Genomic DNA, 14,854 nt, shown 5'->3' with positions numbered 1-14,854 from the left:
GTGGGTCACAGGTCCTGGAGCCTCTGAACCCTCATGTGACGGGTGTATCCGGTGGGTCACAGGTCCTGGAGCCTCTGAACCCTCATGTGACGGGTGTATCCAGTGGGTCACAGGTCACTCCAGAGCTGAGCGACCAGACCACATTTATGGGAGCTGACGGCATTGAAGGTGGAGACTTGTTTTTTCAAAATTGTGTTCATTGTCATGGCCAATAGTCAATGTATTATTATACATGCATTATAAATACAACAATTAGGTTGCAAAACACGTGGGATGTCCATTGGCAAGGCGTACCTCTAGGTGCTGACACCTCAAAGGCTCGATCTCCTCTGCTGACCATTTTTGAATTTATATAAATGTTTACACTACAGTTCAAATACAATATCATCTATTGCTCCATCTTTTTTCAGCTGTTTTAGCCAGAGAGAGGTATCGGTCCCAATTGGAGGAGTTCAAAGAGGAGTTCCACGAAATGCTGACCAATGAGGAACTTCAAGGGGGAGCGTCAGCCATGATAAAGATCTTCAATCAGCTGAAGGGGAATCCCTCCAAGCTGCTGTCAGCTCTACACACCTTCGGCCGCTCTGGTATCAGCCATGCATCAAAACGTGCACACACGCTCAGGCGAGTCGCTAACCGTGCTGGGCCAAGCATAGCGGCTCAACCCACCTCTGTTGCCCGTCGTAAAATGAAGCTCGGGGGTCGACGCCGGCTCGCTGCGGGGAGGCCGAAGAAAAGTGTGGTGAGCACAGACCATCGCTATAGTTTCCCAACGGGAGTAATGTCTGGAACGCACCACAGCCTGTCACAAGCAGTAGAGATGTGTCGTAGCAATCCGAAGTGACATTGACCACCAATATAGCATGTACATAAAGACCCAGTGCCTCATCCGGAGCTAACAGTGTATTGCACTACCACAGGACCTAGCATGTCCTACCATGCTCTGTAAATAACTCATGTACATATACTGATATGCATGCCCTACTTTGTTTACTTGTTTTATTACCGATATGCATGCCCTACTCTGTTTACTTGTTTTATTACCGATATGCATGCCCTACTCTGTTTACTTGTTTTATTACCGATATGCATGCCCTACTCTGTTTACTTGTTTTATTGCACAATGTCGTTCTATTGACGGGACCTAAATAACCTATGTACATATACCGATATGCCCTACTCTGTTTACTTGTTTTATTGCACAATGTCGTTCTATTGACGGGACCTAAATAACCTATGTACATATACCGATATGCCCTACTCTGTTTACTTGTTTTATTACCGATATGCATGCCCTACTCTGTTTACTTGTTTTATTGCACAATGGCGTTCTATTGACGGGACCTAAATAACCTATGTACATATACCGATATGCCCTACTCTGTTTACTTGTTTTATTACCGATATGCATGCCCTACTCTGTTTACTTGTTTTATTGCACAATGTCGTTCTATTGGATTCTATTATATGTTATTACTATTGTATTATGCACATCGTTGCGGGCAAGACCACCCGCATTTCATTGTAAACTTGTATGCAAATAAACAACTTGTGACAAATAACTCTTGACTTGACTTGACCACCAGCCTCTCTCTCTTAAGGCATTAACTGGGTTAATTAATCTAAATGTTATATTGTAACTGTCTAGTTATTGATTGATTGAATTGATTGAAAACTTTATTAACAGATTGCAGAATGGGTACAGTACACAGTACAGCTCAATACATACAATTGTTAAGGGAATGCAGACCCCAGAGAAAGACTTTCGTCTTGTTTACATCAGGGTCCCCCATTTTCAATTCATCGTAACATATGACATACAGATAGACAACTGGGTTAATCTAAATGTTACATTGTACAGTAAGTGGGGAGTGTAAACAAGTTGAATGCTGGCTGTGTTGTGAAATGTGAATAAACCGTGAAGTCACGCGAAATAACGTTATACGCGAAGCTATACAAACCAATTACATAATCCTATCCAACATGTGTAAAGGCACACACAACATATTCCAGTTAACGGTATATTTTTTTAATGATTCGTTATGGCGTAATAAATACTTCCATGCGTATAAATTGCGTTCGCGACCTCCATGTTTTGGGGCTATTCATCAGAAAACTCGGATCCGGGATTCGGCTCCCATCCGTCGGGCAACAACCGTGGGTTTTCAGCCTCTCTCTCTGGAGTTAACAGAGTTTCGACTCCTGGCTAGAGGAGCTTGTCTCGGCTCATGCGGGGGGCCAATCAGAGAGGGGCTTCGCTCAACCAATCAGAGAGGGGTCTGCAGAAATGGGAGGGGGTCTGCAGAAATGGCCTCAACCAATCAGAGAGGGGTCTGCAGAAATGCGGCTACGAATTGTAGAGACGCGGGCCATCTTGCCAGCACATGTGTTTTCCAATGCTGTGACGGTGAGAGAGTGTGTTCATGAAGAGTAAGTTACCAACAGCCTGCATTATGTTAGGTGACTTATATATATGACTATGACTTGGTTTGCTGTGTTTGATCCATGCTACTAATGGAACTAATGCTATGCTAATGCTAGTGCTGGTGCTAATACTCTATATGGCATATTTCAGTTGTGTGTGTGTGTTCTGGATGCCATTGTACCCCTGCTAATCATTGTATGTTCTGCTTATGTGTTGCAGAAAACCACTCAATCACTCACTCTGAGATACCATTCTCACTCAATCCTTTGCACTGTGTCCGCTCTCTAACCGGGGTTGCCGTTCTGGATCAAGTGGCTCCAGCACAAACATTATATCTTAAATACTCCTAGTTACACACAGTCCTCCTCATATCCCTCCTAGTTACACAGTCCTCATATCCCTCCTATAGTTACACAGTCCTCATATCCCTCCTAGTTACACACAGTCCTCATATCCCTCCTAGTTACACAGTCCTCATATCCCTCCTAGTTACACACAGTCCTCATATCCCTCCTAGTTACACAGTCCTCATATCCCTCCTAGTTACACACAGTCCTCATATCCCTCCTAGTTACACAGTCCTCATATCCCTCCTAGTTACACACAGTCCTCATATCCCTCCTAGTTACACACAGTCCTCATATCCCTCCTAGTTACACACAGTTCTCATATCCCTCCTAGTTACACACAGTCCTCATATCCCTAGTTGCACACAGTCCTCATATCCCTCCTAGTTACACACGGTCCTCATATCCCTCCTAGTTACACACAGTCCTCATATCCCTCCTAGTTACACACAGTCCTCATATCCCTAGTTGCACACAGTCCTCATATCCCTCCTAGTTACACACACTCCTCATATCCCTCCTAGTTACACACTCCTCATATCTCTCCTACTGTAGTTACACACAGTCCTCATATCCCTCCTAGTTGCACACAGTCCTCATATCCCTCCTAGTTACAGTCCTCATATCCCTCCTAGTTACACACAGTCCTCATATCCCTCCTAGTTACACACAGTCCTCATATCCCTCCTAGTTACACACAGTCCTCATATCCCTCCTAGTTACACACAGTCCTCATATCCCTTCTAGTTGCACACAGTCCTCATATCCCTCCTAGTTACACACAGTCCTCATATCCCTCCTAGTTACACACAGTCCTCATATCCCTCCTAGTTACACACAGTCCTCATATCCCTCCTAGTTACACACAGTCCTCATATCCCTCCTAGTTACACACAGTCCTCATATCCCTCCTAGTTACACACAGTCCTCCTCATATCCCTCCTAGTTACACAGTCCTCATATCCCTCCTAGTTACACAGTCCTCATATCCCTCCTAGTTACACACAGTCCTCATATCCCTCCTAGTTACACAGTCCTCATATCCCTCCTAGTTACACACAGTCCTCATATCCCTCCTAGTTACACACGGTCCTCATATCCCTCCTAGTTACACACAGTTCTCATATCCCTCCTAGTTACACACAGTCCTCATATCCCTAGTTGCACACAGTCCTCATATCCCTCCTAGTTACACACGGTCCTCATATCCCTCCTAGTTACACACACTCCTCATATCCCTCCTAGTTACACACAGTCCTCATATCCCTCCTAGTTACACACAGTCCTCATATCCCTAGTTGCACACAGTCCTCATATCCCTCCTAGTTACACACACTCCTCATATCCCTCCTAGTTACACACTCCTCATATATCTCCTACTGTAGTTACACACAGTCCTCATATCCCTCCTAGTTGCACACAGTCCTCATATCCCTCCTAGTTACAGTCCTCATATCCCTCCTAGTTACACACAGTCCTCATATCCCTCCTAGTTACACACAGTCCTCATATCCCTCCTAGTTACACACAGTCCTCATATCCCTCCTAGTTACACACAGTCCTCATATCCCTTCTAGTTGCACACAGTCCTCATATCCCTCCTAGTTACACACAGTCCTCATATCCCTCCTAGTTACACACAGTCCTCATATCCCTCCTAGTTACACACAGTCCTCATATCCCTCCTAGTTACACACAGTCCTCATATCCCTCCTAGTTACACACAGTCCTCATATCCCTCCTAGTTACACACAGTCCTCATATCCCTCCTAGTTACACACAGTCCTCTATCAAACTATCAAAAAAAAAATCTAACATTTCAAAGACGTTGGTAATGTCATGTCAAGTCCCAGTCCGACATTCAACACAAGACGTGGAAGCAGATGTAGCTGCTACCTACTGTACGTGGTGTTGGTGTAATCAGAGGTGCGTTGCTCATGGGACGGGGTTGCACGCCGGGCAACCAAGCTTTTGTGAGCAGAAGCGCGTGCACACACATGCACGGATGTGCGCGTGCATGCGCATGCACGCAAGAACGCGCTGCACTCGACTCGTCGCGTGTACCTGGCTACCTTGCATAAGCATAACAATTCATGGCAATCGCGGCTACGTGGCGTAGTGGGCAAGGCGCTCGCCACGAATGCGGAGACGCTGGGCTTGCCTGTTCGAGCCCAGCGCTCCACATTGCTTTCAGTTTAGCTGGTCGTTCATACTAATACACATTGGCCGTATTAGGGGGTGGGAAACTGATGGGTGGGGATCGGGCGTTGTGGACAGCGACTCCTACAGGTCGGTTGGTGCGCCTGCGCAGTAGAATCAGGAAGTGTCGGGGGCAGCGTGAGCCTCCCACGCGTTACTCCTCGCCACTGAGAGATCGAGCTGCGCAGGTGAAAAGATGCGACTGCTGTTACCTCAAGTACCGGAGGGGACTTGTGCTATGTATGACTTATTCCACATTGCAGCCGGCTTGTGGGAGGCAAGAAACAGCGTTCGTGACGGGGGAGGGTTGAATTGGATGATACGAAATTGGGATGGGAGAAAATATAGAAAAATGGGAGAAAAAGTGGATAAAAAAAAAAAAAAATCATGGCAATCACATTCACAGGTTTGGTGTGAACGGTGCTCTGCCTGTCAGAGTCAGACCATCGTTCACACCAAACCTGAGGAATGAGCTGCACTCGACTGATGCGCCAACTCGCTAAGTACCCACCTGGCTACCTTGCATAACAATAGCTCAGGTCGTCAAGTGTGTTCAAATACGTTCTCAGATACATTCACACAACTTGTGAATGAAATGTATTACATTCCATTCATAGAGGCAATTAGGCATTGTCTTTAGTCTGTGCAAACGCGAGGGAAAATGAATGCGCGTGTGCATGTGGCGTCATTAAAACACTGTGCAGCCAATCAGCAACGCATGCCTGGGTGTAATAATAGTGTCAAAGAACATTAGCTAATGTTAGCTAGCTGATGCTATTTGCTAGTTAGCTATCAAGCTAATGTCGGTTCAAAAATATGTCGTGGCCTCAATAGTATTTTGTTACCTCAAAATGTATTTAGTTACCTCAAATTAATAAATTTTGGGCCTCAAAATGATATTTTGTGGCTTCAAAATAGAAAAATATTTTGTGGCCTCGAAATAGTTACCTCAAGTATTTTGTTCCCTCAAATTAATCAATTTGTGGCCTCAAAATAATATTTTGTTCCCTCATGATTTGAACAAACCTTCACTCACTGGAAATGTCTTTTTCCCATAGGGGCGGACTGGGACACAAATTCAGCCCGGGACATTCAGACGCACCAGCCCACGCACCGGCCCCGAAATGAAACACTCGTCCAGTATTAAACAACCACTGTGGCTAAGGAGTCTAACAGCTTGGAATGATGGAATCATCCATGATAAATTAACTTTGACTTGAATGAATGCCCATTCTTTCTCTAGAACAATACAGATTGACAAACGTTTCATTATGCACTATACAACTAAGGTTAATAAGTTATAATTAAGATATCAATTGTATAAGATTTATTTAGGATAACTAAAAAGGTTGACACTCAAAGTAATTTCTTCCAGAACAAGCTTAAAATAGCAAAGGATATATGGTTGATCATTTGTCTGTCTCTCTCTCTCTCTCTCTCTCTCTCTCTCTCTCTCTCTCTCTCTCTCTCTCTCTCTCTCTCTCTCTCTCTCTCTCTCTCACACACCTCATGAGACAAAAAAAAGCCTTTGAAAACAATTATGTAAAGATATATAAGATGGTATATATATACATATTGTTCACACTATGGTGAGACATGGTGTTTACACATTCAAGTGTTAGGGCTGGGCGATATAACGATAACAATAATTATCGCGATATATTTTAATAATCGATATTGGGGGGGGGGGAATATCGGGGGAAAAAAATCTGTTTTTTTTTGTGTTAAACCCAGAGACAGTGGACAGACTTGTCTTTCTTGCCTGCAACTTAAAGTAATGGTTTTGCTTGTCCAAATGACAATACTGACCAAATTGAGATTTATTTTTCTCTTGTCCATTTATTTTGTTTGCTTTCTGATGTAAAATACAGTTTGAAACCGTCTCTACACAGTAGGCTATGTGTGCTAGCAGAGCTAGTCTCCAGTCACGAGTCACGGTGCACATGTGCAGTGGTTTGTCCACCAAAAAAGCACCAAAAGATAGAAAAGAAACTAGCAGAGCCAGAACTGTTCAACTCCCCTGGAGCCACAGCCAGCAGAGAAGCCGGTTTACTTTCGCTTTTCAAACCAGCTGCAACCTGAGAACTGGAGTGTGAGGGGCTGTAACACTAAAGATGGCGGCAACGACAAAGAAAATTGCTGCAAAATAAATACATCTGTTGTTTAAAAATATATATATATATATATATATATATATATATATATATTTTTTTTATACTTATAACAATATCGATAATTATGGATATCGCGTGATTATGATATGATATTGTTATTGTTATCGTTATCGCGATATCATTTTTGGCCATATCGCCCAGCCCTACAAGTGATAGTGTAACAGAGTATTTTCTGTTTCCCAAATAATAGATTCTTATCAAACTGGTGAACTACACGCCTGTAGCCCCTAAAGCTGCTAAAATACACATTTTGTTCACTGTTTTGTTTCTATGGTTGGAAACCCTAAGTATTACTCTCCCAAAACCAAGACTTCTCCCCAAGCAGAAACAATTTATGAGTAACGCATACTGTATGTCCTACTCCCATTATGGGCGGTAAGTGTGTACACAAAGTTAAAACACAGATATACACATTCTCTCCTCAAGTAGATACTGTTTTTTTTGGGTTATCAATGAATAATTTTTTTTACATGTATTAATTCTAGAATTGCCACAGTTATCTACAATAGCAACGATAAAGAAGTGCCAACCACATATTATTATAATAATTCATCCAGTTTTCTTTTAAGTGTTTTGGTTAATCAGAGTGTTTACCAATCGTATTATGTGTTATTTTTTATTACATCACTAACAAAATAATAAAAGAAAAAATACTAATTTAATCAGATTAATCACTTTATTCAAATTGAGGATTTAGTTTGAGGATATAAAAAAATAAATAATAATTATACTTTTATTTTACTTTTTAAATTAAAAACGAACGTTTGAACGTCCATTCGAAGAACCCTGACGAAGTTTGAATCCCCAAAACAGGCTTCAGGGACAGCCTTACCAAACATTATTTATATTATTCAAATGTCTCTCAAACTGTTCCGTTGTGATGTCACAGTATGATGTCATAAACAAACATTCTAGAACATTTGTGATGTCACAGTATGATGTCATAATATACCATTCTAGAACATTTGTGATGTCACAGTATGATGTCATAATAGAACATTCTGTCATAATATACCATTCTAGAACATTTGTGATGTCACAGTATGATGTCATAATAGAACATTCTAGAACATCAAACATTCTAGAACATGTGTGATGTCACAGTATGATGTCATAATCAAACATGCTAGAACATTTGTGTTATATTCAACAATTCTCTCAGAAGATCTCATTGTGCATCTTGAAACAGTACTGAACAGATAGACTAAACAACATAGATTGAAGCCTGCATTTCTCAACCAAGGTGCTATAGCCTACCGTTTTGCTGTGGAAAGGTGAGTGTCCACAACGGCTAGCTAGCTGTTCTACTTGAATACTGAATGTTAATATTGAATCAGACAATATTGAATACTGAATGTTAATATCAGACCATATTGAATACTGAATGTTAATTAAGGTTGACAGTTGACATCATTTGACAGTTGACAGGGGCTGGGAAGTTGATTTAAAGGGGACATGCATTATAAATGCCTTCTTTCTGTGTTTAGCATGGTTTTATAGTAATACAGGTTAGTATCAATGGGTCTGTGTCTCTAATTACCATATTCACTCATCAGTCTAGTCTCGAGTTCACAAGATCTTCCCTCACTCAACTAAACTGTTCTGATTTGACGGTTTCTGTGACGTCGACATTGATCTGCAGTAAAGCCCCATCTATGGTTGTAGTGCAGTGTAACCCAACACTTCCTCAAACGGAGGTTGCAGAGTTTGTGACTTCTCACCTCCAATAATGTCAAGTACCACACATGTGTAATCATCAAAGAGAAGCCGCCTATTCTCAGTCCTTGCCCCACAATGGTGGAATGAACTACCCATCCCAGTTAGGACAGCCGAATCCCGTCCAATCTTTCGCCGTCGACTAAAGACTCACTTCTTCAACCATTATCTGAAATGATAAAAAAAAAAAAAAAAAAATCTAACCCCGACTAACCTTACTGTCATGCACTTGTCCTAATAAACTAACCTACACTGTAACACGCAACACTTTGATGAACATTGTTACTCAGCTGATAGAGTTATACCCTTCTTGCTGTCTTGTCGCACAGAACTTGTAAGTCGCTTTGGATAAAAGCGTCAGCTAAATGACTAAATGTAAATGTAAATGTAATCACCCCTCTTAGGCCCTTGTTACACACACTGTTTTTGTGCTCGTTCTTATACGTTTTTGAATACGTTTGCTGTCCCTATTAGATAGAAATGCACGTTGTGGCCCTACTGAAAACGCTAAATTGTGTTTCTGTTTTGGAATAGCGCCAAAAACTCGCCGACAACATGTCGTGTAATCTGCGTGGAGCCGTTGTTGCTCAACGCCCATGCGCAGTAGATACCATCTGCGTGCCCTTCCGGTGACAACAGAGCTGTCCCAAATAGCTGCAGCTACCATGTGTTGTCAAGTTATTGTTATAAGGACCCCAGTCCAAGCTACAACAGTCTGCATTCCCTTAACAATTGTTTGTATTGAGCCGTATTGTATTGTACCCATTATGCAATATGTTAAATAAAGTTTACATCCATTCATTCTGCTAGCATTACCGATTGCATGAGCACTGCAGCTGGCTAACGTGAGCTAGCGTTAGCTATCAGACCCTGTTAGCTCAAGCTCCTTTTTCAATCTTTTTGTATTTTATTTTTTTATTATTTTTTAAACAAACACATAAACAAACATGACAACACACGATAAGATATACAAGCATTAATTGTCAGAGCACATCCAATGAAATCACATTTTAGTTAATTGTCTTATATAAGATATACCCCTAATACCTGTTATCTAAAAACCTACACACATATGCTCCAGCTCGAACCCCCCCCCCCCTCCCGGACCCCACCTTGGGAAGTACCTCCATTATCCCTCGCACCTAACCAGACACTACCATTATAAGCTAGCTTTTATTCTCTCCACCACTTCTAACCACATTGACATTTTGGATTCATTGAGACCCAGAATTCTTGCTGTAGATATTTCTTGATAAATCACATCTAGATATGTAAGAAACCAAACTTTCCGGCAAATTTTTTCCGGTTGAAACCAGCGTGATGCGATCAGCTTTTTAGCTACTGTGATATCCGATAAAACCAATCTCTTTAGCTGTGGATTTACTGCAAACTCAAAAACATCATTCAATAGTAATACTGAGGGGTGTACAGGTATATTCCAAGATACGAGTTTTGATAATTGTTGGGTCACATCTTTCCAGAATGCCTTAACTGGTGGGCAGTCCCAATACATGTGCATAAATGTCCCTTCGTCCCCATTTGTACATTGGGAGCATTTGGAGTCTTGTTTAAGACCCATTCTGCACAGTCTTATAGGAGTCAAGTATGTCCTGTGAATATAGTTAAGATTGATTTGTTGATGATCCGGGTTCCTTGATGTAAGTCGGACATTTGCCCAGGCTCCTTGCCAATCAAAGTCATTTTCCAGGTCTGGTATATCCCTCCTCCAGACAGAGTCTATTTGGAGGGTTTCATACGAGGACGTTAGTAATTGATGATAAAAATCTGAAACAAAACCTCTCGATGTCTCTCTTTCATAGAAGAATTTGTGGTATCTGTGGTGTTCAATTGGTGTGTCTAATGGAACACCGTGAGACTTCAAACTTAGCTGTAACTGTATGTAAAAAAGCCATGTGGACTTGGTGAGATAAAAAAAATTGCGTATTTCTTTATCACTACAAAAACCCTGTTTGTTAAAAACATCCCCTAATGAGTGTATGCCTTGCTCTTCCCATATAGGGAATCTTATAGGTCGTTTTTCAATTAAGAGTGCATTGTTATTGAATAAGGGAGTATGATTGTGCCATTTATGTGGGTTAGGATTTTTTTTTTGTGATTCACGCCATATCCGGATCGCATGAGTAATTATGGGGCCAAATTTCCGTTCACAGTGCTTGATTGGTAGTTTAGTGTATGCTATGTCCTTCAGTCTATGTGGGGCTACTATGTTTTCTTCTAATTTTCTCCAGGATACTAATGCTTGGGGGTCAAACCATGTTGTCAATGGTCTTAATGTGTACGCCTTAAAATATTGGAAAAAATCTGGAAATGCCATGCCACCATCTGCTTTATTTCTCTGTGCGGTGGATCTTTTGATACGTGGTGGTTTGTTATTCCAAATAAATTTGTATGTGGAGGAGTGTAATCTTTTCCAGTAACCCTCTGGAGGGGGTAACGGTAGCATTGAACTGAAGAAGTTGATTCTAGGTAGTACATCCATCTTAACTATTGATATCCGTGCTTGTACTGTGTTTTTAAGTTTTGCCCATCTATCAAGGTCGTCTTTGATTTTGTTTTGGATTTTTGTGTAATTGTGCTTCACCGTTTGTCTTATGGTGGGGAATATTTCCACTCCCAAGCATCTAAAATGTTTTACCATCGGTATCTCTCCTGGGAGGGTTATATCTTTTTTTGCAGGGGTGTTAAGTGGAAGGAAAGCCGACTTCGGCCAATTTATCTTAAATCCCGATAAATCACCAAAGTTCTCAATCAACTTGAGCAGATGAGGCAATGTGGTGTTGGGGTTTTGCATGAACAATATTACGTCGTCCGCATATAAACTAATTTTTTGTTGTGTGCCCTTGATTACGATTGGTTCTATGGATTGGGATTGTCTTATATATTGTGCTAAAGGCTCTAATGATAGATTGAATAGTCCGGGACTAAGAGGGCAACCCTGTCTGGCAGAGCGTGATACCGGAAAGATTTTGGAGATGATTGTGCCTGTTGTAATCATGGCCGATGGGTCTTTGTATAATACTTTAATCATATCAATGAATCCTTTTCCTAACCCCATCCTTTCTAATACTGCCCATAGATACGACCATTCCAGCCTGTCAAAGGCTTTCATAGCATCCAGGGACAGCATCGCCTTAGGTATGGTGTCATCCTTGTCGGCATCTAGTACGTGCAGTATTCGTCTTATGTTATCAGTGATCAGGCGGCCTCTTATGAAGCCAGTTTGGTCCTCTTTCAATCTTAACAAGCATTAAACAAAATGGCCCAGTCATCTATTCACCTTTGTTTAATACACACAGCGTTGTCTCTAATGTTATCTAGCTACTGATAGCTCCCGATATCATCACTTTGGTGCTGGCTGGTTAACGTGAGCTAGCGTTAGCTTCTAGCCACAATGCTATACTGTTATACTGGCATATTCCATTCACGTTAGCATGTAGCTAACAATGTAGCTAACAACATCGCCGATCCTTTTTGAGACTAAACTATCCGCTCTTGGTGGTCACTTGTGTTGATGTTAGTTTTGTTTCATCAACAAATGAGAGGCAGAACACACAGTGAATGTATCCGTTTTGTTTATTGCACTTTTATTACACTTTGCTGAAAAATAAGTGCTGCATTGGGTAAATAGGCATTTAAATAGGGTGACCATATTTTGATTTCCAAAAAAGAGGACATAGTGTGGAATAAACTCGCCGAAACGGTAAAGTGTGCCACGGGCATGCCGTGATTCCGATCCGCGTGAAAATATTCACGGCCATAGAGGAGACCGTGGGACACTTTTTTGCAACCGAATATGTGTCTCGAATTTTCTCCCACGCGGCGTGCAAAATCGTGCAAGTCTTGTTTACATCAGGGTCCCCCATTTTCAATTCATCATAAATGTACAGTTCCCTCCCCCTTGTATATATTTACTGTATGTCACAAATGTAACAGTACTGCTTTGAGGTCTTTCTCTGGTCTGCATCCCCTTAACAATTGTGTGTATTGAGCTGTACTGTACCCATTCTGCAATCTGTTAATAAAGTTTTCAATCAATCAATCAATCAATCAATCAATCCCGCAGTGCAATACTCCAATTCAGCCATTGGGTGGGACGGTCACGTGACCCAAATCAGCCAATGGAAGCGAGGGTCCTTAAAGTGTGGGTCCTTAAAGTGTTGCGGTCCTGAGAGTGTTGGTGCTGTCGTCCTGCAGCTGGATACTATTGCCTCACAGCGCGGCCGTCAGCGCGCGGCCCAGAGAGCGCCGCTGGCTCTGCGGCTCTGCAGCTGCATGCTTCTCCGGGAGTCCAGTTGGATAATCTGGCGCGCCATGTAAAAAGTCGCATGCCTGACATATCGGCATGTAACTCGAGAACCGAGGCACGGATTTTGGCGATCCAGATGGCATTCGAACGGCAACGAATATCGCTTTAATTCGGTAATTTATATGTTCGGCGAAAAATGCAGCCCGAGCCTTCAGATGCTCGCAAAGGGCCGTGAAACTGAAACTGAAACTGAAAAAAAATGAAACCCCGGACATTTCGATGAATTAATAAACCCCCCCCGGACGCCCCGGACAGGGCGTGAAAAGAGGACATGTCCGGGCAAAAGAGGACGTTTGGTCACCCTAATTTAAAGATGGTGGCGCCTTGTTGACATTTTCTTTGCAGGAAGTGTATTGGCACATTAAAGTTCTGATTGGTTGAAAATTGCCTTCATGTTCGCCACCTACTGCCACCTACTGCTTTGACAGTGTACTACATCACTGTGCTCAGGTTGCAAAACGTATGTCTCACTCGGCTACCGCTATAACTCATCTGAAAACTAAACGAAGGTGTAACCGCAGCCTTAAAGGGCTTGTTGCCTGTTTGGGTGTTTTTGGCTTCAGCGTGGTCCTTTGTTGCCCTGGCCCTAAGATTCTTCCATCTAGCTTTCACTTGCTCTGTGGTCCTCTTCTGGCCAGACCCCATGGCATTCACATTCTGGGTGATTTCTACCCAAATATAATTTTTCTTTTTGTTGGTAAGTGCTCCACCCTTAGCAGAACTAAAGCTCCCTACTATTGAGTCAAAATGGCACCTGAATGAATGAATGAAAACTTTATTTAACAGATTGCAGAATGGGTACAATACAGTACGGCTCAATACATACAATTGTTAAGGGGATGCAGACCTGAGAAAGACGTTTGTCTTGTTTACATCAGGGTCCCCCTGACACCCTCTAGTAGCGCAGGTTTCGGCAACAGTGAAATTAGGGCCTTTTGAGTCCATGGTTCCATCGCTTTGGTGTAGTGAACATAGTTCATCATTTATAGGCCTTGGGTATGATTGCCTTAATTTAACACAAGTCAAAGTGATTAACACCATGTCAGTGTGATTAATATACAGTGATAAGTGACAGTTTATAATTTATATATATATTATTTGTGTTCAATACTGACAGCTGTTTGGGGGATTATTTTATGAGGCCAAAATCTTTTGAATTTGCTGTACTGAAAGGCTGAATACCGTAGCATAATGTCTACTTTATATATTTGATCATTAGCGGATGACCAAATTAAGTGAAAATCTTATGAATAAATGTATATACTGTATAATCCAAATATTGGATACTCATTTTAAAGTTTCATTACATTTTGTGACTGAAATCCACCCTGAATCCACCGTTCTACTGGGATCAGTTTAATCCCGATTTTTTTGGATCAAAGTGATCCCAATCCTACTAAAAGGTTTTGAACAACGCATACTGAAGGTTTGATCCGGATCAAAACCAAGATTTGATTACGTAATCCAATCCGATTTCAGAATCCTTTTTTTCTTTTGAACAACCCATTTTCAAGATTTGATCAAATCTGTTATCCGAAATCCGATCGGATTACTTTTGAACAACTGGGCCCAGGGTAGATGGCAAATAAGCTAATTTCCCAAAATGTTGAAGTGTTCCTTTAACACATTGTGTGCCGGCCGGATATGACGAATTATCGCTTGGATG

The sequence above is a fragment of the Notolepis coatsorum genome (genome assembly GCF_963971535.1).
Source record: "Notolepis coatsorum genome assembly, chromosome: 1".
NCBI classification, from domain to species: Eukaryota; Metazoa; Chordata; class Actinopteri; order Aulopiformes; family Paralepididae; genus Notolepis; species Notolepis coatsorum.
Note: the sequence above shows the minus strand (reverse complement) of the source record.